This window comes from Apteryx mantelli, chromosome 9 (assembly GCF_036417845.1).
Source record: "Apteryx mantelli isolate bAptMan1 chromosome 9, bAptMan1.hap1, whole genome shotgun sequence".
Classification (NCBI taxonomy): Eukaryota; Metazoa; Chordata; class Aves; order Apterygiformes; family Apterygidae; genus Apteryx; species Apteryx mantelli.
The window spans coordinates 7,554,121-7,577,990 of NC_089986.1; the positions used below are offsets into that span (position 1 = coordinate 7,554,121).

Genomic DNA, 23,870 nt, shown 5'->3' on the forward strand with positions numbered 1-23,870 from the left:
CTTACAGTCTAATTTCACCTGTGAGCAATGCCCTTTCTCTGAATAACCTTGTGCTATCAGTATAGCTCTTTTATTTCTGAACATCTTTAGCAGCTGTAGGACAGCCCTGGAAAAGAAAAACGGTAAGTTAAAAGAATTGAACAATAGGAGGCTTGAAAACAAATCCAATAACATAAAAGTTTCTAATAGTTTTTGTATTGTAAAATGTGGCTTTAGTGAAATGTTAGCAGTAATGTGTTGGTAGATATTTATCCTCATCAAAGAGATGCTTTCTGTTTTGAGTAACCATTTACATAAATGTATGCCTAAAACAATTTTTTTAGAGTTTGCACAGGCTCTGTCCATCCCTATTTCATTTCTGCCATTACACTTCACTGTCTGCTTTCTAACTGATTTAGACAAAGCAACACACATCAGTGAAACCACCATCTGCATCGTTCTAAATATGTTATGGATCTTCTAGTACTGAAAAATGGAGGGAGGGCTCTCCAGTAACAGTACAGTTTTGGAATAAAAAAAAGAGTAGTATTAGAACTACACATTTTGCATGAAAAGTTGTATTGCCCTAGTATTGCCTACAAGATGCAAGGGAAGTTTAAAATTAATAGCAGCTAATGTAGCATAACAGAACAAGAAGTAAGATTTATTGCATAGATCAGGCTCACTCCTCTTAGTTTCTTTCCATATGAAAAAATTCTGTAAATGTGCTAAGGAAACTAGTAGTATTCTTTAAATAAAAAGTTATTTTTTCTTTTTTTTAAAAAAAATTTAGGTATATAGGGAAACAGGTACTCCAGTGATTCAGTATATGATAACATATAGGAACTCTAAAAATTGATAAAACTTCCTACATAATTATTGGGAATGTGCATTTGCAAAGAACAATTATGCAATGTTTGCAGGCATAATAAGAGTTAGGAGAGCAAACTGGGCTTCAGGACTGCTTGACCCCATTCCATTCTCTTCTGTTTGGGGCTTTTTATCCTGTCCTCATCAGTGCTGTCTCTGAATGTTTTCCTGAAAAGTGGTAAGCAGTGTGACCAGCATTTGCCAGGTGTGAGTCTCTCTTTGTGGAGAAACTTGATGGAATTTTAAGATATTAAGATAATTTTGTCATTTTTTTTTCTCTGCTATCGTATGTCTTTGTTTTTTGAATGCACTCTCAAACAAATGCGTCTTCCAAAAAAAAAAACCCCACAACACAGTAGTGAGATGTGAAGCATTTCTTAGATGTTCGTAGCCTTGCTTTAGCCTTGAGGAACAGTCTGTCCCCTGTAGAGTTGTATTCTGGAATGGACTTCTTGGTCACAGCCTTCATCTCAGGCTTTCAGGTGACCTTTTAGATACTCTGGACTTACGCTGCTGTTAAACAATCGGGAGGTGACAAAAGCACGCCTAGCTGCGAGCAGGTTACTGCTCTTTGGAAGGAGAAGGACTAGTCCCAGCTGGAAATGATAGAAAATGTTACTTGCAGAAATAAACTGAGAAACTATGCCAAACTGAGCATCAGGGAGGAATCCTGGTGAACTCTGAAGAAGAATAAATTGACTGTCTTGCAGGTCCATGTAGAATGATGTCCCTCTAGCTTGGGTTCAGTTTCAATTAGCTGTTGTTCCTCTACAAACTCATCCTTACCAACCTGGTCCCAGAAGACCCAAGTATTTCTTTTCCTGGCTGTGCTGTCTGACTGTATGACTTGTCTGTATAAGCCACCTCTAAAAGTCACATCATTTGAAAATCACTCCTCTCCCATTTGGGGAAAGACTGGTGCTTAATTCATAAGCATGCTGCTCAGAAAAACAGAGTTAAATGAAGAGGAGCGTAAGTACTTGCTACGCTCCCTTTACTTGGCAGAACTGCATCTCATTCATAGGAGAGTCCATGCAGGAGTTGAATTCAGACAACTCAGCCTTTCAGTTCTCTGAGAATAATGCAGTAGACAATAGCCTTCGTTTAGTCACAGCAAATACCTAACTAAAGTTGGCCACCTGGCCGTGGTCTTCATACTTCCCCTACAGTGCCATTTCTTCCTCTACAGAACTGGCTTCTGTATGAAATTTTGTCCTCTCCTTCTGCTCCCAGCCCAGCTCTCCCTTGCTCTCTGGCTACATTTCTTGTGGCTGATACTGAGGCAGTGCAATACTCCTACCTCCCATGGCCATTTATGCTGGCTCACTTGTGAATGTGAAAACACAGCCATCGTTTCTTTTCTTTTCTGACCACAGCCCCCCTTTGCATCTCAGAAATATTTTGCTATTACCTGAAGTTTTAAGAGACTGGGCTCAAAAACTCAGCTTTCTCAGGGTTAAGCAAAGCCATCTCCTTGAATATTCGTCAGCCTGCACGCCACTGCTCTCTCTGCTTCGCTGCAACTTTCACCCTGGTCAAAAGATGTAACACACCTTTTAAACTCTTGGTCTGGAGTTTATCAGTTTACTTCTTCTGAGAGGTGCATCAGGTATATTTGAAATCATTGTCTCCTCCCCAGCACAAGCTACAACTGAACTTCATTCTTCTACTACTGGTGCTCCTTCGTTCCCTCTCTGTTGGATTGCTTTCCCGATTCACTCTGTGCAGCCCATTAAAAGCTGTTTGTCAACAAAAAAAATGATAGGAAGACTGAAGAAGTTTGTAAGCCTGTTTGCAGCGTTCAGGAGTAGTGCATGCTTCTTCTTGGTTTGCATATTTGCAGGATCATCATGGATATAGTCAGTGCGACAGGTGTTTTCATTTCCAGAAGAAAATGCTCTCTTTTATTCCTGTATGTAGTGCAATAGCTCCTGACTCCTTTATGAAAGTCTGCAGGGAAGAAGAATTTACATTATCAGATACAGCAGCAGTATTGGACCTTTAGCTATGAACCCTAGAAACAACAAAGAAAACCTTTCAGCTGGTTTAAGTGTCTGAAGAAGCTGAAACTTGAACTTGACTATCATGTTCTGAAATAACAAAATGCAAATCTGCAGACAGCCTCTTACAAGTCTTTCTTTGGAAGTTGATACCTTGGGTCCTTATTTATTCTTTAAACTGTACTAGCTGGGAACATAAGCTGTGTAGGTGTTAAGAAAAAAAACAGATTACATTACAAAGCAAGATGCACACTGTTTGAATGCATCAATAATTCCATTTTCTCCTGTTTTTACAGCAGCCCTGAAAAAGATGCAAATGTATTTTGATTTGTACTGTTTATGACAGATGTACATTAATATAAAACTCTTTTTAATGCACACATGGACAAAACAGATTTTATACAGAAATAATTGGGCTAATTAAAATTGAGTAAATGTTTTAATTGTTGTTGTTTTTTTTTTAATACAACAACATGTTTTCCACCTGTATCAGCTCTATGCCTTATTCATTTAAAGATACTGGAAAGAGAACAAAATGGCTGACTGCATTAAATCAGGGGAACTAAAATGTTTCCAGCCACTTAATATTAATTTTTGTGTGTGTTAAACTATGCCTTGTTCAAACTACATGGTTTTGTCATAACCTATTCCCCATGTCTGCTTCTACATACAAATTCAGTTTTCAATGTGCACATGCATGAGCATAAGTTGAGGATAATGACAACCTTGGCAAATGCACTGAGATTTAATTTTAGTGGTTAATAATGAACAATTCATTTTTAGTAGTGAACAATTACTTGTCAATTAATTTCACGTTCTTATGCAGATCGTAGATACTTAGCTTGCCTTGTGTTCTTCCTTGGGATCAAGTGAATTATGCCTTCACTTTTATAAAATGGAAACTTCATCTTCTGCAATTGCATTATAAATGAAAACAGATTCTCCCCCTTAACAACAGATTTTTGTTCTTTTTTGTCTTGCTGCTCCTAGTGACTGGTACTGGATTCATAGCATGCTGAAAACATCTATTGATTTCAAGGAATACTGTATCAGATACTCATTTATATGTGCTATCATCTGCCTTCTTCTCTTACAAAGTGACTCTTCTTGCTCATCTTTTCAATTTGTACAGTATCCTTCCTTGCATCAATATTACCCAACTAACACTTCACAGCTTGCCATACTTTGTTTCCGTCAGTTCTATTCCACTAACAGCATTATACTTCATATTTTTTTCAATATTTATTGCTAATAATGATTACCTGAGTCCTGCTGTATGTGTGGGAGCTTTCCAGCTCCAATTAGTGACTTTTCAACTGTGTGTGTTGTGAATCATGTTATTAGTGTTAAAGAAATATAAGCAAAATAGAATTATTATATTTAACTTGGGCTTACTTCTCATGAGAACCGAAGTTTTTCTCTTTGCTGCGGCAGGGATGTAGGTTTAGTTTAGAGAGTTTGCTCAGCTTGCTTGGGTTGAATACTGGTCTGTTGAAGTCCGTGGAAGTTTGCTGTTTTCTTCTGCAGAGCCATCATTTCCATTGCGGCTTCCACCCCCTTCTCTTTTCAAATAAATTATCAGTATGATTCAACTCCGGCATGGTCCCAGGAAACCTTCACTTCCACTTTCTTCTCTTTCCTTACATCTTGCTGTTCTCTCCCTCTCCAAAAGCCGCCGTAAGCATTCCTGCTCTGTGTTGCTGTCCTCATCAGAAGACTCACAGCCTGTTTCCAATTTGCCATCAAATTTTGCAAGAGCAGAATTTCACTGATCAGTATGCAGCTTTGCGTTTTATGCCTCTGGCTTTAGGGAAGTGCTAAAGTATTTAAGAAATGCCGTGAAGAGAGTAAATGCAGCTAAATAGCTTTGGAAGTTGCACTGAACTTTGTAAAATATTGCCAAAGTTTGTATGGAGTCCTTTGAAGATGCAAAAAGGCCTCAGATCTCCTGCAGAGAAAAGATACTTACCCGGACCTTCTGTAAAGTTTCAGTCCTTTAGTTCAGATTTACACAGATTTCTTCAGACTGCTGTCTCCACCACTGTGCACTGAATATTCTTTCATTAAGATGTAAAGTGCAATGTCTGTTGCCCATCTTGGGGAGACAGGAAAAGACAACAAACCAAAATAAAATACATTCTTCCACTGAGGGGAGAAAAAATAAACAAGTAACAAGAAACTGTGCTCCAAACTGCCATCATAGCTCAGAATTTCTGCTTGGATGAAAGGGAGTTTCATATATCAAACCTCTGTAGGAAACGCTTCAGCAGAAATGCTTCAGGCATGAGAATACATCATGGCAGCGCATGGATGATGAAAAAGCAAGATCGCGGCAGTCAGTGCAGAGTGAAGACACGCGGCACCTTGTCTGAGAAGTGCTGCACGGGCACGGACTGCTTCTTTGGGGAACTTTGGAAGAAACTATACCTTCCAAATCATAGGGCTTTTCTGTTTTGTTTTAACTTTTATGAACTTCATTTGTATTTTAGTATTGATGTCATATGTATGAAAGATTTTCCACCACTAACTGCTTCTCTATGGAACTGTTACTATCTCCTGGAGTATTTTTACAAAGAAATCCTATAAAAGAATCTTCACTTTTTCCATTTCAGTACACCAAATCTCAGGAGATATTAAATGTGTGTCGCTGGGAGAACGCTGTGTTCCTTGCATAATTTAACCAGCTATATTACTCGTCAGCCTTCTTAAAGAAATACCAGTTTCAAAGCTCTTTTTCTTGTTCTGCGTTCTGTGGTGTGGGGCTTTTCTACATCCTTTGCAAGTTAAATAAAAAACCTTGAGTCTTGAAACAGCACTGCTGTTGCAGCACAAACTAGAAAAGAAAAGATGAAAGTAAAGATTGTATGTGGGCCTTCAATTCATGAAGTTACTGAAAAGAAAAATGCATAGTGATGGAAGAAATGAGTTTTTCTGATGATTTTCCCTTTTTATTTAGTGCGGGTTTATAGAAATAGGTATACAAAAATGCAAGGTGATAGGTAAGAATTTAACTATCACAGTTTTCTGTTAATCATTCTTATTTTTTAGTTAGTCCTTACTAAATTAACTTTGTGGCAGGACTCAAGGCAGTACAAATTCTTTCTGAGAATCCGAAAAGCTATAATCAGCTACCTGACAGTCTCCTTTCTCTACCATGCTCGACAGAGTATCCATGAAACCAAAAATACTTTTATTTTTATATTTGTTTATATTTTTGATCCACTTCTAGTGGACATGGCAGGAGTGTGTGGAGTTCTCTGTGCCAGAGCTTATGCATTCAGTCCTCTGTGTGGATTTTGTGCATTTATCTGTATTTGAGAGACAGAGACTAGAAGGTATTATGCTGTGAGATGAATAATCTGCTTAAATGGTAAAGTACCAGTAACCGGTATTGAAAGCAATGAATGTGTTTCTTTGATGGCCATTTCCTATGTGGCCTGAATAATCTTGCTAAGGACGGGCAGTATGGCATTTTCGGCTCAAAGGAAATTTCTTCTAGTTTTGGAGGGGAAGTTTGTTTTTCCATTCTTGTTCTGAGGCAGAGAAAGTTGTAGACAGACAACTCTCTTAGAAACCTGTCAGCTCTATATTAAAGAAACTGGTATTGACTGTTGTTTATGTCAGTATTTAGGTGTCTATGGGAGCTGCTGTTTGAGGTTTAATTTTTAGTTTTATGTTTAAGTTACAGCAAAGACATGTTTATCCTAAGATAGCTTTCAAACTAAGGCTTCCAAATAGGGTAGAAGAACATTTAAGGTGGGCTTCATTTGAATGATGGAGAAGTTACTGGCCCAGCAAGATATTCCATGTGTGGAAACTGCAGGAAAAAAATGTAGAGATGGTTTTGAAGGAAAAGGTTAAACTTGGCATCATTGTTCAATAAAGGAGATGGGTCATGATGCAACAGCAAATTAGGGACCAGATTCTCTGCTGAAATAAATCAGTCCGGCTCCACTGAAAACAATTGAGCTTTGTTGATTGGTATCAGCTGAAAACCTGCCCATTGGGCTTCTTCTTCTTCTCTGTGCTGTGAACCAGGAAGGATTGCACTAAGGTCTCTGGTGCTACACCAGCATAGATGGTATCTGAATCAGGATCTACGGTGGATGTGTAAGTAGTGGCGAAGTTTCGGGTGCCCTAGAGCATAGTGGTAAGAAGCTTTGTGCCTGATTCCTTGAAGAATGGGGAGCACTAAGCATGTTAATAAAATCTGAGCTAACTAGAAGGAGTCATTCCAGCTGTTCAGATAAATATGTGTAACTTTCAAACTTTTTTATATTTAGTATATTAGATTTTTGTGTGCTTTCCAGACCTTGACAAAAATGTTATGCAAGTACTAAATATTAGCGCTGCTGCTGGAGATGTTAACAAGCACGAGTGTTTAATGCAAGTGAATAGCATTCTTTGTTCTTCGTCACTCGGCTCTTCTTTGCTCCTCTTTTGCATGAGTAAGTTTGCAGTTGTGTGCCTTTAAGTGTGTCTCAATAGTTTGAACAGTGATGAAGGTGCTATTGTAAGGAACATGTGGGAGTACTCATCCACAGGAACATTTTAAAAATATATATATACACCATCTGGTGTAATGAGGTGTATTTCAAAGGCAAAATATTTGCTCTTTGGAAGTCTCTCAGAGTTGAGGATAAATTTCATCTTTGAAAAAGGCAGTTTTGCAATTTCTAGAAAGAAGTTGATTAGTGAGAGAAGGGGAAGGAACCCAACAGGAACATGGGTATTTTATAGCTCATTTTTGGGGCCCTCTCTATTTTCAAAAAAAATCTCTCTTAAAGTGCCTATTCAAGAATTGGAGACTATTTGAGAGGTAGTCTCCGATCGGGACGGTCTCCATCCATTGTTTCCACGTATACGGTGCTGCGTTTGGCCATCTATCTTCATTCCAGTTTAGCAGACAGTTCAGGTTCCCCTATATAATGGCCTTTTGTGTTCCTCACAACTCTGCAAAACATTGTGAATTAAGTTATATGACTGTATGCTTTCCCTAAATTATTGGTAAAAGTATTTAAAGTAGTCTTGGGCCATCAGACCTCGGAGCAGCACCTCCAGTCTGCGATGCATACCTAACAGTAACTTTTGGAGTTGCCAGCCTGGCATAGTGGTATACTCATTTAGTGCCTTTAAATGTGCCACTTTAATTCTGTGTGGTGCTGGGGTTTTTTATTAAAACATCGTGTGCTTCAGCATTAAATGTTTCACAGAGAGCTTATTTTATCAGCTAAAGCTGATGGTAAAATCTTGGAGAAGACTTAAAATTGCTTATAAAACCAAGGTGAGTATCATGAAATTTCTCTCTTCCAATTCCTTATGTCTTTGGTCACTTGGCAGTCGATGGCTGTTTTGCTCAGGATCAAAATGAGCCTAATGAGTTACAGGTACAGAGTTCATTGGTTTACTCTCTAAAACTTTTTGCCCAAACGGTTTATTTTATTACTCTTCTGGAATTTCTGTACTATTCCAAGATGTATTTGAAATCGCCTAGTTCTTGTATAAGAACTGGGTGAAACTTCTTGCTCATTTTAAAATCCACCATTAGCAGATGTCTGGTTTTCTTTAGGTAATGTAGGGAAAAATCCCCACTAAACTAACTCTGTAAAGTATCCAGATATCTGCTATTTTTCCAGATATGAGCAGGAAGACTTATTGAATGCTTATGTTTTCCTGCATCTTTACTGATATTTAAAAAACCCTGATGTAGTAATGGGTGCATGCTTCACTGATAGATTCAGTTTCCTTATTATTTCTGCCTAACTCTTTTTGCCACGCTCTTTTGTGTGTGTGTGTGTGCTTTCAGCTGCCTTTTAAATTTCAGTTTTTAGTCAAGGCAATCAGCTTTTTTCTCTTACACTTCTAGAGAGATTTTTTTTTTTCTGCATGTCTTTTCAAGTAAAGCACTCTTCTTTTGTAATCATGAAATTATAGTTGTCCCCCACCCCGGAACAATTGAGAAGTCCTACCAGTTATCATGGATGTTTATGTACTATGTTTATGTCTTGTTGGGATTGAGTTGTGTCTGTGCATAGCAAATATAGCCAGTGATCATTTGCATATTTAAAGACATTTAGTAATGGCAACATAAGATAACTAGGAGATATCCTCCAGACTGATGTCACCTTGGATAAAGCCTTTTTCTTCTCTTTATCATACATGTTAAATCCTGCTCTTTGATCTAATCTGATACTCGGTAACAAGCCTTCATGATTAGTGCTGTCAGGTAGAGCTGCAACCCGTTGCAGGACCTGGGCTCCTGATAGATGAGTAATCTGAAGCAGTAACATTTTCTCTCTCCATCCCTTGTTAGGCACTCTGTTCTTCCTGGTTGGATATATTTAGAGGCTTTAAACCCTCCAGTCATATGAATCCTCCCACCAGATTTTGATAATTCTGATTATGTCTAATTTTGCCTCCTATATAAGCTTTTAAATATTCCTCTTGTTTTTGTATGAACTTCTAGCATTGGCATATGGGCAGCTGATGACTTTGTTTTTCTTACGTCCCTTGATAATTTGATTCATTAAGCAGTGACGCCTACAATACGAGTTCTACTTTTGACTATTAGGACTTCATTTAACCTCTCAATGTCCTTGCTTTTTATAGAAAGACTAACGCTCTCCCAGTTTGTGTAACCAGTCTGTCATCCAGAGGAGTAAGGTTCCTCCTGCTGGAGTGTGGATAATCTCCAGATAAAACACTTCCAGTTGCTCCAGGGTGATGCAAAATTTCACAAAATGCAAAGGGACTACGACTACAAAACCCAAACGGGTGGCCCTGAGACGGTGCTCCTGGCTCCCCCTTCCCGCTGCGCTGGCAGCCGACTCCTTGGAGGTTAGCAATTTTTGGATACTTTAGTATCCAGTGTTGTTATTGGGTTTCTGATATGTCCTGTCTCCTCCCTGTCTGCTCCTCATGGGAGACTCTTGGGGCTGCTGCGTAGTTTGCCAGCCTGACTGCTTCCTCTCTCTAGCATAGCAATTTTTGATTGCTTTATGGAAAACTACGGTTAAATATTGCAAGCATCTATTCCATTTTTTTTTCCCATTTCAAATTTATTTTTTCAATATAATTCATTTTGGTAATTTTTTTTTTTAGGTAACTATACAGCTTTGTGTATCTTTTCTACAGGCCCAGGAATATTACCAAGAAAACAGATGCATTAAAACTATATAAAATTTCTTCTCTGTATATAGAACAAATATGTTTTTTAGTGTAACTAGGAAAAGCATTTGGCCCATACTCTGTTATACATTAAATTGTGATAGCTCCTTCAGCGTATCTCATAAATCTGTTGATTGTATTTCTTTGAAAAAGAATTACTGCTTTAGTCAGACCTTAATCTCCCATCATATTTTATTATCTTTCTTATTCACACTGCTACTTGGATTATAAAAAGCAGTTAAATAGCGTGAATTAGCGGTTTGTCAAACTTAAGTTTTCACGGCCTAATAAGTTTCAGGGCAAGCAGACTTCTGCTCGGTCTTTTCCATCCCTTTGCAGGCCGCAGCTCGTCCCGCGGGACGCTGGCGCTGGGAGGGGGTTCCCCCGGCAGCGGAGCCCCCCGGCTTGCTTCCCGCGTCGCGTTTTGGGCGCAGGCGGCGGCACTTTTGCCCGCGCTCGGTCGCCAGGGCTGCGCGGGCACCGCGAGCCCCCCGCGCTGCCGGCCGTTGCACCTCGAGGCCGGGCTCCGTGGAGAGCTGGTTCTTCATATGGATTCGTAGGAGGATATGTGTAACGGGATAGTCGGAGCTGTAATACAAGGCAATCGTGGGGGGGGGGGGGGGGGGTCTTTATTTATTTATTTATTTTTTGCATGGGTGCTCCCCTAGCTGTGTGAGCCGGCGTCACGCAGGAAGCGCCTGAGCTGAAGCAAAAAGATGGCTTGTGTTATTTTGTGGCTTTCTGTGCTTTTTTTTTTTTTCCCCTCCGGCAAAATGGAAACAGGGGAAGGAAGCAGTCGCTTCCAGGTAGATGAATCACTCTGCTCTGTGCCTACTTGAACAAAGGGTTAAACTCTAGGAGCTTTTTAATGTCTTTTAAGTTATTTTTAGAGATGATAAAGAGTGGAAAAATATATTGATGTTATTTTACCAAAGTGTGTGCATTTACTGGCAAAGGATCCGCGTTAATGTCACCAGTGGATCCTGTGGGTACTCCTTCCCCCCCCCCCCCCATTAGTCCTGGTTTTGTTTCTAAAACAAAGAGCTGCTTCTGAGGTGGCTTCCAGCCCCCAGGAGATGAATGAACGGTTCCAACAAATAAATGTGTTTTCTCTCTACTTGCTAAATTGCAACTTTTATGCGGTGACAGGAGAGAACCTTTTTACCACTGGCAGTGGTAAAGCTTTTGAAATGCTGAAAGTGAAAATCGTATTATTAGTTTTTTACCTAAGCTCAAGCCCCTGCTGCCCGTGCATCTGGGAGCCTTTGGCAGGAAACGGTTTCTGTGAGCTTTATAGCTACCGCGCCGAGCCCCCGCGGTGCCCTTCTCTGGTTTGACCCTCTCTTCCCCGCGTCTTCCAGGAACGGAGATTTTTGCCGGGAAGAAGTTCCTCGTCCCTGTTTAACGGCTGTGTTGGCGATGATTTCTGTTTCTGCCCCGGCAGCACCCGGCAGCGGGGGGACTCTGCATCTTTTTCCCTCTGCTTGGGATCAGCCCGAATAATTCACAGCTCTGGCAGTGCAATTTTACTGTAATGTAAAATACTGCTGGGTCAAAACCCATGGTTGCGCTCGGTGCTAGCTTTTGTGAGCTTGTCTCTGAAGTCCGAGTGTTGGATTTAGCCATATAGTGAAGGCATGGAAGGAATGATTGTTTTCCGTCTAGAAGGAAAAGAGGATGCCACGATTTATTTCTGTGAATGAGGGAAGCGAGTGCTGCCTCTTAGCATTTTCTGTGCTTTCTGAGGTAGATCTGCAGTACAGTAAGTTCAAAACAGGCTGCCGAGAATATCGTGCTCATCTGCTTGTTTAAAAATGGATCCCGTCTCCTGCCTACGCAGACGATGGAAGTATCGTTATGGGAGTCTTAATGCAGGCTGGCTCCGGAGGCAGAGCCGAGGCAGCGGGCGATGCTCTGGAGCTGATCTCCTCCAAGAAAGTGATCTTGGACCTTTTTACTGTGGGTCATGTAGGTGATCTCCAGGATCAGTCTGGTATCTCACCCTCACATTTTGGTGCAGAGTCCTTCAATGTATAGCCTGTGCGTATAGCATAGTAATGCTCTGGCTGTTGTTAGCATACTTATATCTGAGGAACATCATAAAAGACATTTTCAACAGCTGGAGGGTTTAGCACAGACGAGGCAGAGATGGAAATAAATGGTTATGCATTTAATATCTGTAGATATTAATATCTTGATGTCTGTGTGATGTGTCTTTTATATGAGAGCGATCTTGATGGGTAGTAATCTCTCTTTTTTTATGAAACATCCGCTTTTTTTCATGTATTGCTTTCACTTACACACCTGAAGCTACCGTGTAGTTTTGCTAGTGATTATAAGCATGCTCGTGTTGTTTGGTAATTCCTTGTGTTTGTACTTCTCTAAGGAAAATAGAACAAGAAAGTTTCGGGAAGTAGCAGCATTTAGCGCAGATCAGCAGCGTGGAAGAGCTGCACCTATAGACCTCCCCTAGCTGCTGCTGATGTCTCGGTAGGGAAAAGAGAACAACTGCCAGCTACAAGTGAAGAGGCAGAAATTAGAGCAACTGCTGAAAAATCACTGAAATTAAGGACCTGCTCGTTTAGTGTGATTGGAGCATGTAAATATTAACTCTAATGATGACAACATGTAAATTGGAGTGCTCAGTGACATTTGAGCACATGAAACTGAAGTGCCACAACCTGCTTTATTGATCATTTTTAAAGTCATCTGCATGTAATTTGCCACACTATTTACATATGCCCTCCTGTAGGTAGTTTACAGCAGAGTTTCCGTAAGAAGTCACCAGTTTTCCAAAATTCAAACATATAGGTACATATAAACAAAATAAACATATGTGCAAGAAGCTGTCTAAAGCTGGGAGCTAATTAGGATCATGATTTTTTTTTTTCTTTTATTTAACTGTTTCTGTTACATTCTCTGGCTTTGCAGAGAAGACAATATCCATGAAAGCAACAGGATAATTACAATATAACATTAAGGATTTCTGGCATACTTGACTATCATTTATTAATCAACCCAGTTAATAACTATAGACAAATGTTGATGTCTGGTAACAGCTCAGTTTTAGAGCAAACTTCTAAACCCGCTGAAAAGTAGCTCCTGTAGGTTTTAAGCTGCAGTGAATTTACAAACCTAAATGAAAACTGATTTAGGAGCAAGCATCTGTTTTGTTACATCCTCAAATTAGATTTAGGAATCTTGATAGGCCTAAACTTCTTGGCAGTGAGCTTCGTGCATTTCATTTTATCATAAACTCCTTCTGACAATTTGTAGGCATGCTAGACCTTTTGGTCCCTAAAATCTCACAAGTACAATGGCTTTAATTTACATTTCATCTTCACTACAAGGATTCAGCAAACAAAAAGCAAAAATACCACAGAAGTGGATCAACGAGAATGAGAACGTTTCCTAGCACATCCGAACAGTAGTGTTTTTCAAGTAATTCTGTGTTCCTCTTGCCAGAAGTCTGTGTTTTTGTAATACTTCTAGATCAGAAACACTGGTATTGAAGTTTCAACAGTTTTCAACACTATTTCAACAATATTTCAGTATTTCAACAGTGTTACTTCCCTGATTAACATGTCCCTACTTTTATAAAGTACGAGCAGAAGTGTGTAGTGGATTGTGTCTGGCATGATCAGAGACTGTCAGTAATCTTTGTAATATAAAATCTTTTCTTCCATTTTTAACATTTGAAAATCTTTACAAACAGGAACATCTCCAAGAAAAATAAATCCTAGCCAAATGAAGGGGAAGGTGCCTGGCTTCTCCTAATGCCAGTTCGATGCTGTTCATCCAGTGTATCCCTCGGACTGTTGTAGCAGTACCTGTCTTAAATATCTTAATGTTTCTTAATATATCTTAACTCCCAAGTATAGAGCAAAGGATCTTTTGGCAAATGCCTTTCTAACAGAATATCCCAATGTCCCGTACAAAAAGGCATGTTGTGAGGAAACCGAAGAAACCTTTCAGGTTCTTTCTTTGCATCTCAATGTGCTGAATGCATCCAAGCACAACCAGGTATCGGCAAGTTTACCAATTTACAACTGTCTGCGGATGCTCTTCGGCAGCGGGGCAGGGTACTTGCCTGGCTTCCCCTGCATCTTGCTCTTGATCAAGTCCTTGCCTTCCCGAATTGTTAGTAGCGAAAATACGTAATTTTGTAGGATCCCCAAAAGACAAGAAAGTTGTGGACCCGGGTGGGGTTGACGACCTCATCCTGCCCGGAGGCCGCGAGGGCTGTGCGCCGCCCGGGGAGGGGGGTCTCCGGCGGGGATGGGGGCGCAGCGTAGCAGAGCAGGTTCTGCAGCAGCTGGCGAGGTTTGCTCGCATTAGCTCCTGATTCAGTAAAAGCCAGGCGGAGTCGTGGGGACCTCCTGTCATTTTGTCAAAGCCCCTGCGCAAAAGGAACTTTGCACGCGGAGGGAAACGTTTCTTGCAAATCCATAATTAAATGTCAGGCTGTGGAGTGGGCAGAGCTATAGAAAATATAAATGAGGACTCTTTGGGCAAAAAGCACTGAGGAATGGTTTTTATAGGTTGCTGGAAAAAACATTTACTGTTGATGAAATGTGTGCTGGACCCTATCATTTTGTAAATATATTTTCACCATCATAATGTTAAATGACAATGTAATAACTTGTATCCAGCAATCTGAATAGTTATTGCTTTTTTTTAACTGAGTCCTCTAATATATAGAGATGTATTTCTTGCTATTTCTCAGGACCTAATATGTTAAAAATCTTTCAACATTGTGGCAAACAATGAGAATTATTTGGCTTTTCCCATTCTAATATTACAGACTTTGAAAACCGGCTTGATCAGAGGTTTGCCATGAGGAGACGCTCTGTTCTGCACTACAGCAGCACTTAGTTATTGCAAAATAAATCAGCTGGGTCATATAAACACCTAATGGAAGTGGGGGACAAAATAAGACAAATCACAGATACACGTGGTCTTTAAAGCTGCTTTAAGCAGCTGGGAGGAGTTTTGTGCAATTTGGAATGAGACCGATAGGATCTTAGGCTCCTGGATACTGATAAGGTATGTGAAAATAATATGACGTGGGAGACTTTGGGGTCATCTCCTTTTTCTTTCTGACTATGCTGGAGCAAAAGCAGCAGCTGCTAAACCATACTCCTCTTAAGATTAAAAAAAAAAAAAAAAAAATCCAAAAGGAAAGAACCAGTCAAAACCTTCACATATTCCAAACAAGTCTGAAGTCCTGAGCTGTTGGACTGTAACACCAATTCTTGTCACTGACTGCAGGTGTTGAGCGTCTCTGGCGTTCATCTTCACCTTGACAGTTAGTATTGCCAACAGTGCACCCACTGCTGCGTACCTTAAAATGGATCAATTAAATTAAATTGGAAGGGAAGGATGGAGGAAATTAATTATTCTGGAAAATGAGAAGACTGAAGGAGAGAGTAATGGAGCTAAAGGAGGAGAATGGGAAGGCACATAGGAAAAGTGAAGCTGCAACAAATGAAAGGCTAAAGGGGTAAAGGTAAGTAGAATAGGTTGGGGAAAAGAAAAACGGTGGGACTAGAAAAGAGTGGTAGGACAGAAGAAGATGCTGAGGAGACTGAAGGTAAGGGCAATAGAAAAGGGAAGGTCTATAAGGAAGTCTAGTGCGTAACGGGGGCAGGGCGGAAGCAAGCTGAAAGAAGAAAGAGTAAAGTGGAATTAGAAAGTGCTCAGTATGTAACCCTCAAGAATTCAACATATAGCCCCATGGTATTGGCAGAGCTTTTAATCTTGTCTACTTTTCTCTTTAAGTGCTAATGAGTCCTTCTAAAAGGCAAGGACTTTTCTGCAGTCACCTTTTCTGGTTCAAGGGAATGTGCTCGGTCGCAGCCTGCGTGGGGGGTTGTCTGTATTGCCGGAGCATCCGTGTGACTTGCGAGTGTGGGTTCATGGCATCATCGTACGGCCCGATGTGTTAGTCTCTATCAATATCCGGTCAGCATTTCTATCCGTAACCAAGGGATAGAGGGGCAGACATTGAAAAAGTCTAGAAAATTACATTATTATCCATTTCTGCGCTGGTACAAGGTAGCTTCCTGAAATAAATCTTGTCAGAAAATAGCATCAAATATTAATTTGGCCATATATCTTCCAGTAATTTAGCAACTAAACCCACTACAATGGACTCTGATTAGCTCCCTATTCTGTGGAAGCTTGATAGCTACGTTTCTTGCATAGCTTTGGAATTTCAGCTTCTGCTCTTTAGACCAGCAGGATGGTCTGGATTTGCAGTTTACTTTAAAATGCCAAATAAGATCTGTCCAGCACAGAGGTTCTGTGTTACAGAATTTTTAACATAGAAAAGCTTGCCTGCTTTTGATGGGGTGTAAGAATTGTAAACAATCCTTCCCTTAACTTGCGAGAAAGGCATTCAGGATGAGAGACAAATATTAAAATACTTAATTAGAGAAATCTAGAGACTGTTACCAAAACTGTACGCTTGTTTTTGCCGTGAAGCTATGTACACGCACAAAGATCATTTGACACAGAACTGATTACAGAACTGCGATCCTGGGCTGCATCCTTCGGGAAGTCAGATGACCCAGACTAATTGGCAAGGCTGGATTTAATAATTCTGTGTGTTCAGTACATTTGCGAGTGCTTGTCTTACGCATAACTTTGGAAAGTGGTGTGTGAGCAAATAATATGCTCTACTGTAGTACCAGAATGTTGACAATTGCTTTCTGGGGTCTAAAATTTATTTTTCTCATTAATGTTTTATGTTGATATTAATATTTAAAACATATCAGCTAACAAGATTAGGTTGAATGAACAGAATACAAAATGTCTTGTGCAACCATTCAAGACAAATGGTTTAATATTTCCTGACTTAAGCTTCTTCCATTAAACCATGTTATTCTGTCACACTGTCATACTTGGATTAGTTATTTTAATGTTAAATTTTGTGTTTTTTTCCGTATGTGGGCTTCAGTTAAAAAATAAATATATTTAGCATTTAATTGGATTCTTTCACTTAGTTAAATAGCTATTCCAATGTATGTTCAATAATAGATGTATTGCAGGTGGAATTATGTACCCCTTCTTCCATGGAAGAAGGTGATTTGTCTAAGATTATTATATTTTATTTCATCAGATACCTACCCAGTGCTCAGAACTTCTACCACAGTTAAAACACACAGCTAAAAATTTTGTCCCATATAGCTGTTGGGTAACAGAAATTCCTTGTTACAGATCCTTTCATAAGTAAGAATACAATGGCCATAGCCTGCACCAAATTGGGAAGTTTTATCAGATCTTCCTTCCGTCTCCCTTCTGTCAGTCTCTTTAAAAACTTGATCCAAAGGTCACTGAAGTCAATGAAAAGACTCCTATTGACTTCAGTGGGGCTGGCTCACTCCCTAAATGCCAATGAATAAATGTGGGTTTTGCAAGATGCCTAGAGAATTCTAAAAATCCCGGGAAAGATGAAAATACGTTGCAAAATCTTTCTCGGCAGCACAGTCCCCTGAGTTCAATTCCCATTTATATCAAAGGAGCTCCAACTCTGCTCAGTTAACCCTGTGTAGTTTTTCTCATTTCAGCTGGAAAAATGATTGACAGAAACAATCAAGAACTGTTCATCACCTACCTTCATTTTGGTTTAGCTGTGAACTAAAAGCAATAGGGGATTTACACTCATGACCTTTGATTATTGCATGCTGTAATGTAGAAACCCAGCTAAAAGCCACAAGCCAGAGTTTCAGTGGAAGAAAACAGTTGTGGAGGGTTTAGTGGGTTTTTTTTGTTGTTTTTTTTTTCCCCTCCTTTTTTAGACTTTCAACTGTATTTGCTAGGAGTTGCTTTTATGTCTGGCTCACAGAATGATTTCTGAAGAGAGAAATAGTCTTTGCCTTTGCAAGATCTTAGGTTGCATAGAGTTGCTTAGCGGAGGTTGCCAGCCGACTTCCAAACACTTCTCACTTCTGAAGAGGCTGTACAATGTCCTTTCTAGCCTCTCACATCCTTCAAAGTTTTGAGTTCAAGTGCAACTTTAAAGGCACTTCATGTGAACACTGAACTTTTGGGAAAAATCACCTCTATTATTATTATTATTATCATCCCACATGCAACACAGAATGAACATTGATCCCAACAGTTTTATTCACTAAGACATGTTGAATTCACCAACATGCTGTTACGGAAGCTTTGAGTTGTAGCCAACTGCAGAACACCCTCCCTACTCAACAACTTGTTGCAAATTGACCATGAAGATGGGCAAGGCCGTCCCTTTGCAAAGAGACGAAATGCGGTTGTAGTTCGTGGACATCCCCTCTTGGGAGGGTGCTGATAGATTTCCTGGAGCTGCTCGTCCTCGCTGCAAAGCCAGCTATAAACCTCTCTGGATCGCTCGTTCCAGCACCGAAGGGTCTGTAAATCTCTGCGTCCCCCTTTCTCCACCGTGACTGTGCCTAGAGCTCTCTGCGAGCCGCCGTTCCCGCAGTGCCCTGCACGGATATAGCAAGCGCTGAGGCTGGTGGCGTGGGGATAAGGGGAGCTTCCTGGCAGGCAAAGTGTCTGGAGTTGCCGTGGCGGGGCGGGTGGAGGATTTAGGGCACAGGGGTACGTCACTGTGTAATTAACAGAGCAGTAATGAGTATGTTCTATACTAAATTTAATATAACATTGGTAAGATTAGATATCTGTGGATACAAAGTGTTCACTATAGTAAGTTTTTAATATCAATTACCCAATGTAAATGTTATCCAAGACTGTAAATGTTTATCCAAGAAAACTCACGAAACTGTATTGCTTCATTTAGAGGCTCATGTTAGCATCACAAATTCCTTCTTCTGATCTTCTTGGAAGTCTCGTGCATTTTCCTTCCCTTGCATTAGTTTCAGACAGTATATCAGGATATGAGTAATTATTATTTGTAAAATTTTGAACTTTAGAAGCTTTGGTAAATGATACTTTGGTGTGTTGCGAAAGAATAAGACCTAATTTTCTGTTTATTTTTCAAAGAAAAATAAAACACTCATGGGTATGACGGTACTTAGGGTGATGCTTGCTATGCTTTTCGAACTGTCACAGTCCATTACACCACACTCCCTCTATAGCATGTTAAGCATTCATAAATGTTTGCCAGGTGTTTTAGAGATTTTCCTAATTCCGGTTTACATTTAGGTGCTTGATGGGCTGAGGGGTATTGTATAAAAGCTCATTGCAGGCTGTTGGATTGCTGTTGCGGCATTTGCAGCATCCAAGAAAACTTGCTGTCCTGGGATACGCTGTTTGTTAATTGAGCCTGGCCGTGCTGCAATGCTTAGGTAATTCAGCGAGCTAACGCTGGCCAGAGAAAGCTCAATTTTGAATCCCTTTTCTTGCGTGGTTGCAAAACCCCTGACAGGTCAGAATTCATGGGAGGGTCGGGAGGACATCACAGCTTTATCCAGCACTTTAATGAACTGCCCAGGCATCACCTTCTCACCGCGGTGTGATGGATGAGTTTGTTCCCACTTGCTGCTTGCCCTTATCTTGAGGACCCGTCAACCTTAACTGAGTTGTCTCCGTTCAGGAATCCCCGACCACGTGTGCAGAAATTCCCTGTGCCTCCGTGGTGATTCAGGCTGTTCAGGAGAGTTCGTGTAATATCGCTGCGTGAGTCAGCAGCTCCCGAGGGCACCGGGCTCGGCCGGCGCGAAGCACCGAGCTCTGCTGCCTTCGCAGGAACGATAGCGCGGTCCGTGGTAAAAAGGGCATGGTTTTAGGAAGGCTGCTAACTTGCCTCAGCTAAACATGTACCAGAAGCCACTGTTTTAAATGTTATGTGTTGTGATCTTCTATAGGGATTCCTCTACTGTCCTCTTCCCCAAAATATTTCCTTCTAAAAAAAGCATTTAGTAAAACTACTGATGTCTGTCACATTTGGCTAGTATTCTCCCCTACCTTATCTGAGAAAGCAGAATTTGGCTATGCAGTAACATGTTTTACTTTGTTTGTTTTATGTTGTTTTTAATGCATGCTTGTGCTGTCTTTCATATGTCTAAAGAGACATTGCATTTTGAGTAGAAGTTCATGAATTTTTATGATGGTCACTAGGACCTGTGTGAGTTTGTTCCATAGTCTCAACTTTCACTTTTTCACAGATGAAATGTGGTACTTGGAATATATTCCATCAGACACTTTATTTCTGGTTTATAGCCTATACAGAGTTGAGGTCCTCTAAGTAAAACACATGGACTCTTAGTTGAGGACATTTTCTTTTAAATATAGCATTTGTAAATGACTCATAAAATTAGACAGACGTAATTGCAATTTAATTTTCTGCCCGAGCAAGTAAAATCTAGTAGTGGACTCCAGCTGCAGTGCAGTGGCAGCCAGGTGAATGTTAGGTGGAGTTCAGGGAGCTAAGTTAGCGTAATGTGAACAGCTAGAATTTGATTTTTTTTTTCCTGAATAATGTATAAGATTTTGGACTGTGATCTGTTGGGCTAATATGTATGAAAGTATAGGGTTAAAGCGGTTGCCTGCAAAGTGCAGAGTACTGTGTTTCTGTATAGGTTGTAATTTGTTGTCTCTGTGTTTTTGAGTGCTAAAGGCCTGGAATTAGTAGTCACCACAGCCAGAGATGGGTATATAGTGAAAAAAGCTTTTCAAATAATGGTTTGAAAAACACTTGTTTTCATCAACTATAATTAACTACTGAAAATTAGACCCTCTGAAGAAAAAAGGCATTTATAGTGTCTGTAGAGGGGGGGAAAAGTCCCAGCCAGTCACAGTATTCGATAAAAGATGCTCAAGCAAACATTTGTATGGGATAAACATACTGTATACTAACACAGGTAATGGGTAAATCTGATGTGTGTTCATGTTGCTTTGGTTCTAACAGCGAGTCTAGGATGTGGTTAGCGTGACTGCTTGTGTAACATGGATAATCTTCATGCTCCTAACGTAGCAGCCGTGAGAAACACTATTAATTAGAATATGCAGGGTGATACTCAGAATTTAGCTGGAGAATATTTTATTATTTCCAACCCTATTAACTTCATTTCACAATTTACTGTCTATGAAACAAAATCGTATGTACGTCTACTGAAAAGCAAAAAGATGCGGTCTATCTACTTCCAGTACTGTGTATGGTGGGAAAACACCTGGAAGAGTTAAAAGCAGGAACAGACTGTATGACTATGTTATGGCCTAAGATCTTTATGGTCAAAATGATATCATATGCAGCTTTGTTTTCATATTAATTCAAATGGCAAGGGGTGCACTTTGCCTTAGATTCAAATACAACTTGACATGCAGTTTATTCTCCATCTGGGTAGGATTTGTATGGAAAATACTGGAAGCATCAGTTCATTTACTGGTTATTTTTTAAATGGTTTCGGACTCTGTGTATGCAGCACTTTAGTTCATTGAACTCTTGTCAGCACAAACATGTAAGACAATTGTTCCAATAGCATTCAATTATTACAATTACAGCCTTATTATATTGCATCAGCTTTTTGCTCCTTGCAGTTAATAAATAGCATTCAAGGCTTGTTTGTTTTTTTTCTATGGCAGTGAAAGTATTGCCTTATTTAAGAAAAAGAAAAGCAAGAGCAGAAAGCATATAAAATATGCAGAGAAAAGGCCATTGAGAAATTTTAGTGATGTGGTAAAATGAAATGAGGGCTCATTTACTCCTGCATAGCTTTTCAAAGCTTGACTCTGTATTTAGGATTTGTGACTGCTATCAATTTACCATAACTTCTCCTGTTATAGAGTCATAAAAAAAGAAATCCATGACTAGTAGGAGAATACTTTAGGAAATGAAAGCCACTGTTTTTAGTTCATTGCTTTATTTCTTCATACCTTCCTTCTTTTCCTTGCAAGTTTATGAAGTGATATATAGTCACTAAAATACTAGTTTATTTTGTTGGCAATTCTAGTCAATGATTTCTTCCATCAGCTGATGTAGTAGGAAAAAGCAGGTGTGATTTTGCACGGGTGTCCTTTCCTCTGGTCAAAGTAACAGCAAACTCCATCCTAAGTAGAAGTTGGAAAGAACTTCTTTTGGTTTAATTTAGTGATATTAATCAGTTATACCAAATTATAATTTTTTATATTTAGCACCTGGCCTGCCAGGCCTAATAAAAGATATTAGCTCTCTTTATAAACCTTGCATTTCCAACATCTGATCCACACAGGCATGACACTCCTTGTTTTAGCCAAGATCCAAAACTGTAGCTGCCTGTCTAAAATACTGCTGCAGTTCCAGACCTCTTCTCTCATATGTAGAAAACATCTCCTGCAGTCTCAGGGCTCCCACAACGGGCTCACATTCACATTGGTAATGATGAGTAACCTTACGCCAACAGTTTCTGGATCCTGTCTCATTTCTGTTTTGGTTCTAACACTGCATAACAGTCTGGGGCACAAAAACGCCGAAGTATACGCGAGTATAATGTGAAAGTATTGCTCCCAAGACTTTTGCTTGATCAGACCTGGAGGGAAAAGCTTAAGAGAAAAGATATAAAATATTATAATGAACATAGTTGTAAGCTAACTCGGAATTTATCTTCAGACTACACCCAATGAAATAAATCCAAGTCCAGCTATTTCAGAACAGAAACATGACTGAGACGGTTTAGTACCGCTTATTTCCTTCACTAATTTTTCAGGTCTTGAGTCTCTGAAGCCTACTGAGATGAGCTTGTATCTTTGCATCACAAATACTCCAAATAGTTTACATCATAGCACACATGTCAAGTTTTAGAAGTTGAATGAATATCTCTTAAAAAGACAAAATAGCCTGGTAAAGGCGGATGGTATGTCATGATCGTATTACCTGATCATCCTAGAGGAAGGGACAGATTTCTACCAGGACCATGTCATGGTTGTCACTGGTGCAAGCGCTTCTTGAGGGAGAGCCTGAGGTTAGATTTGCTGTAAATCAGGTGGTGTAGGTAAAATAAGTTGCTAGCACACAAGCGCACAGACATCACGGAGAAGTATATTTGTGTGGTTATGTACTGCACATGCAGACACATGCATGTGCACATTCACACACGTACAGTCTTATTTTTAACCAGAGTGGCTCATTTCTATTAGAACGAAGACAGCTGAAAGTAATCTGACTGAATATATTCCTGACATTAAACACTTCCGCATTGTTTTGTGGAAATAGGATAGAATCGTAAGTAAGAATAGTAATGAGCTTATGTATTTATCCTGTGTGAATGAAGGGATGAGTGTCACAAGTGATTTGTCGCCGTGCCTGTTCTGAGTTAAGGAGCCTTTACCCTCAAGTACCTTTATTCTGACTGTGCTGTGGTCTAGGCTGTAAAGTACCCTGCTGGATATTTTACTGGGAGGGATCCTGCATGGCTGTGATCACATCACGTGATGTAGCAGTGTGGATCCCCCTGAGCAAGACTGATGAGGAGGCTACAGACCTTCTAGCTTCCTCCAGGAAATCCATGTCTGACCTGCAGCACCAAAGCGATACTGTGGGGAGGAAGTGGAGGAGGGTGAATGGATAAAACTTCACTGTTGTGAAATTTTTGCCTGCTTTCACAATAGCAATGTTCCCAATATAATACAACCTTTGAAATATGCATCAGGGCATGCAGTTCTAAGCTGTGGGGTGCTTGTCTTTCCAGATTGGCTTGAAGTCCATTTTTGTATGGTTTTGCAAGCACTATGAGACAAAATACACAACTAATTTTAGGCAGAAGCCTTGGAGCATCTTAATCTGAAAGGGAAATGAGATTTTGAAAAACATTTCACCATGAATGGGATCAATATCGTTTTTGTGTTTTAAATGTAAGAGAATGAAGCTGACTTTCATTAACTGTGAATGAACATGGATAAAATCCTGTATCTTATTTAATAGCTCGGTCC

The 23,870-nt window shown here is 39.9% G+C and overlaps 1 protein-coding gene across 1 annotated transcript in view; it reads left to right on the plus strand.

Moving 5' to 3' along the window:
* The window catches only part of NLGN1 (neuroligin 1), a 315,250-nt gene that overhangs the window by 54,752 nt on the left and 236,628 nt on the right, over positions 1–23,870 (plus strand). The window lies entirely within an intron of this gene.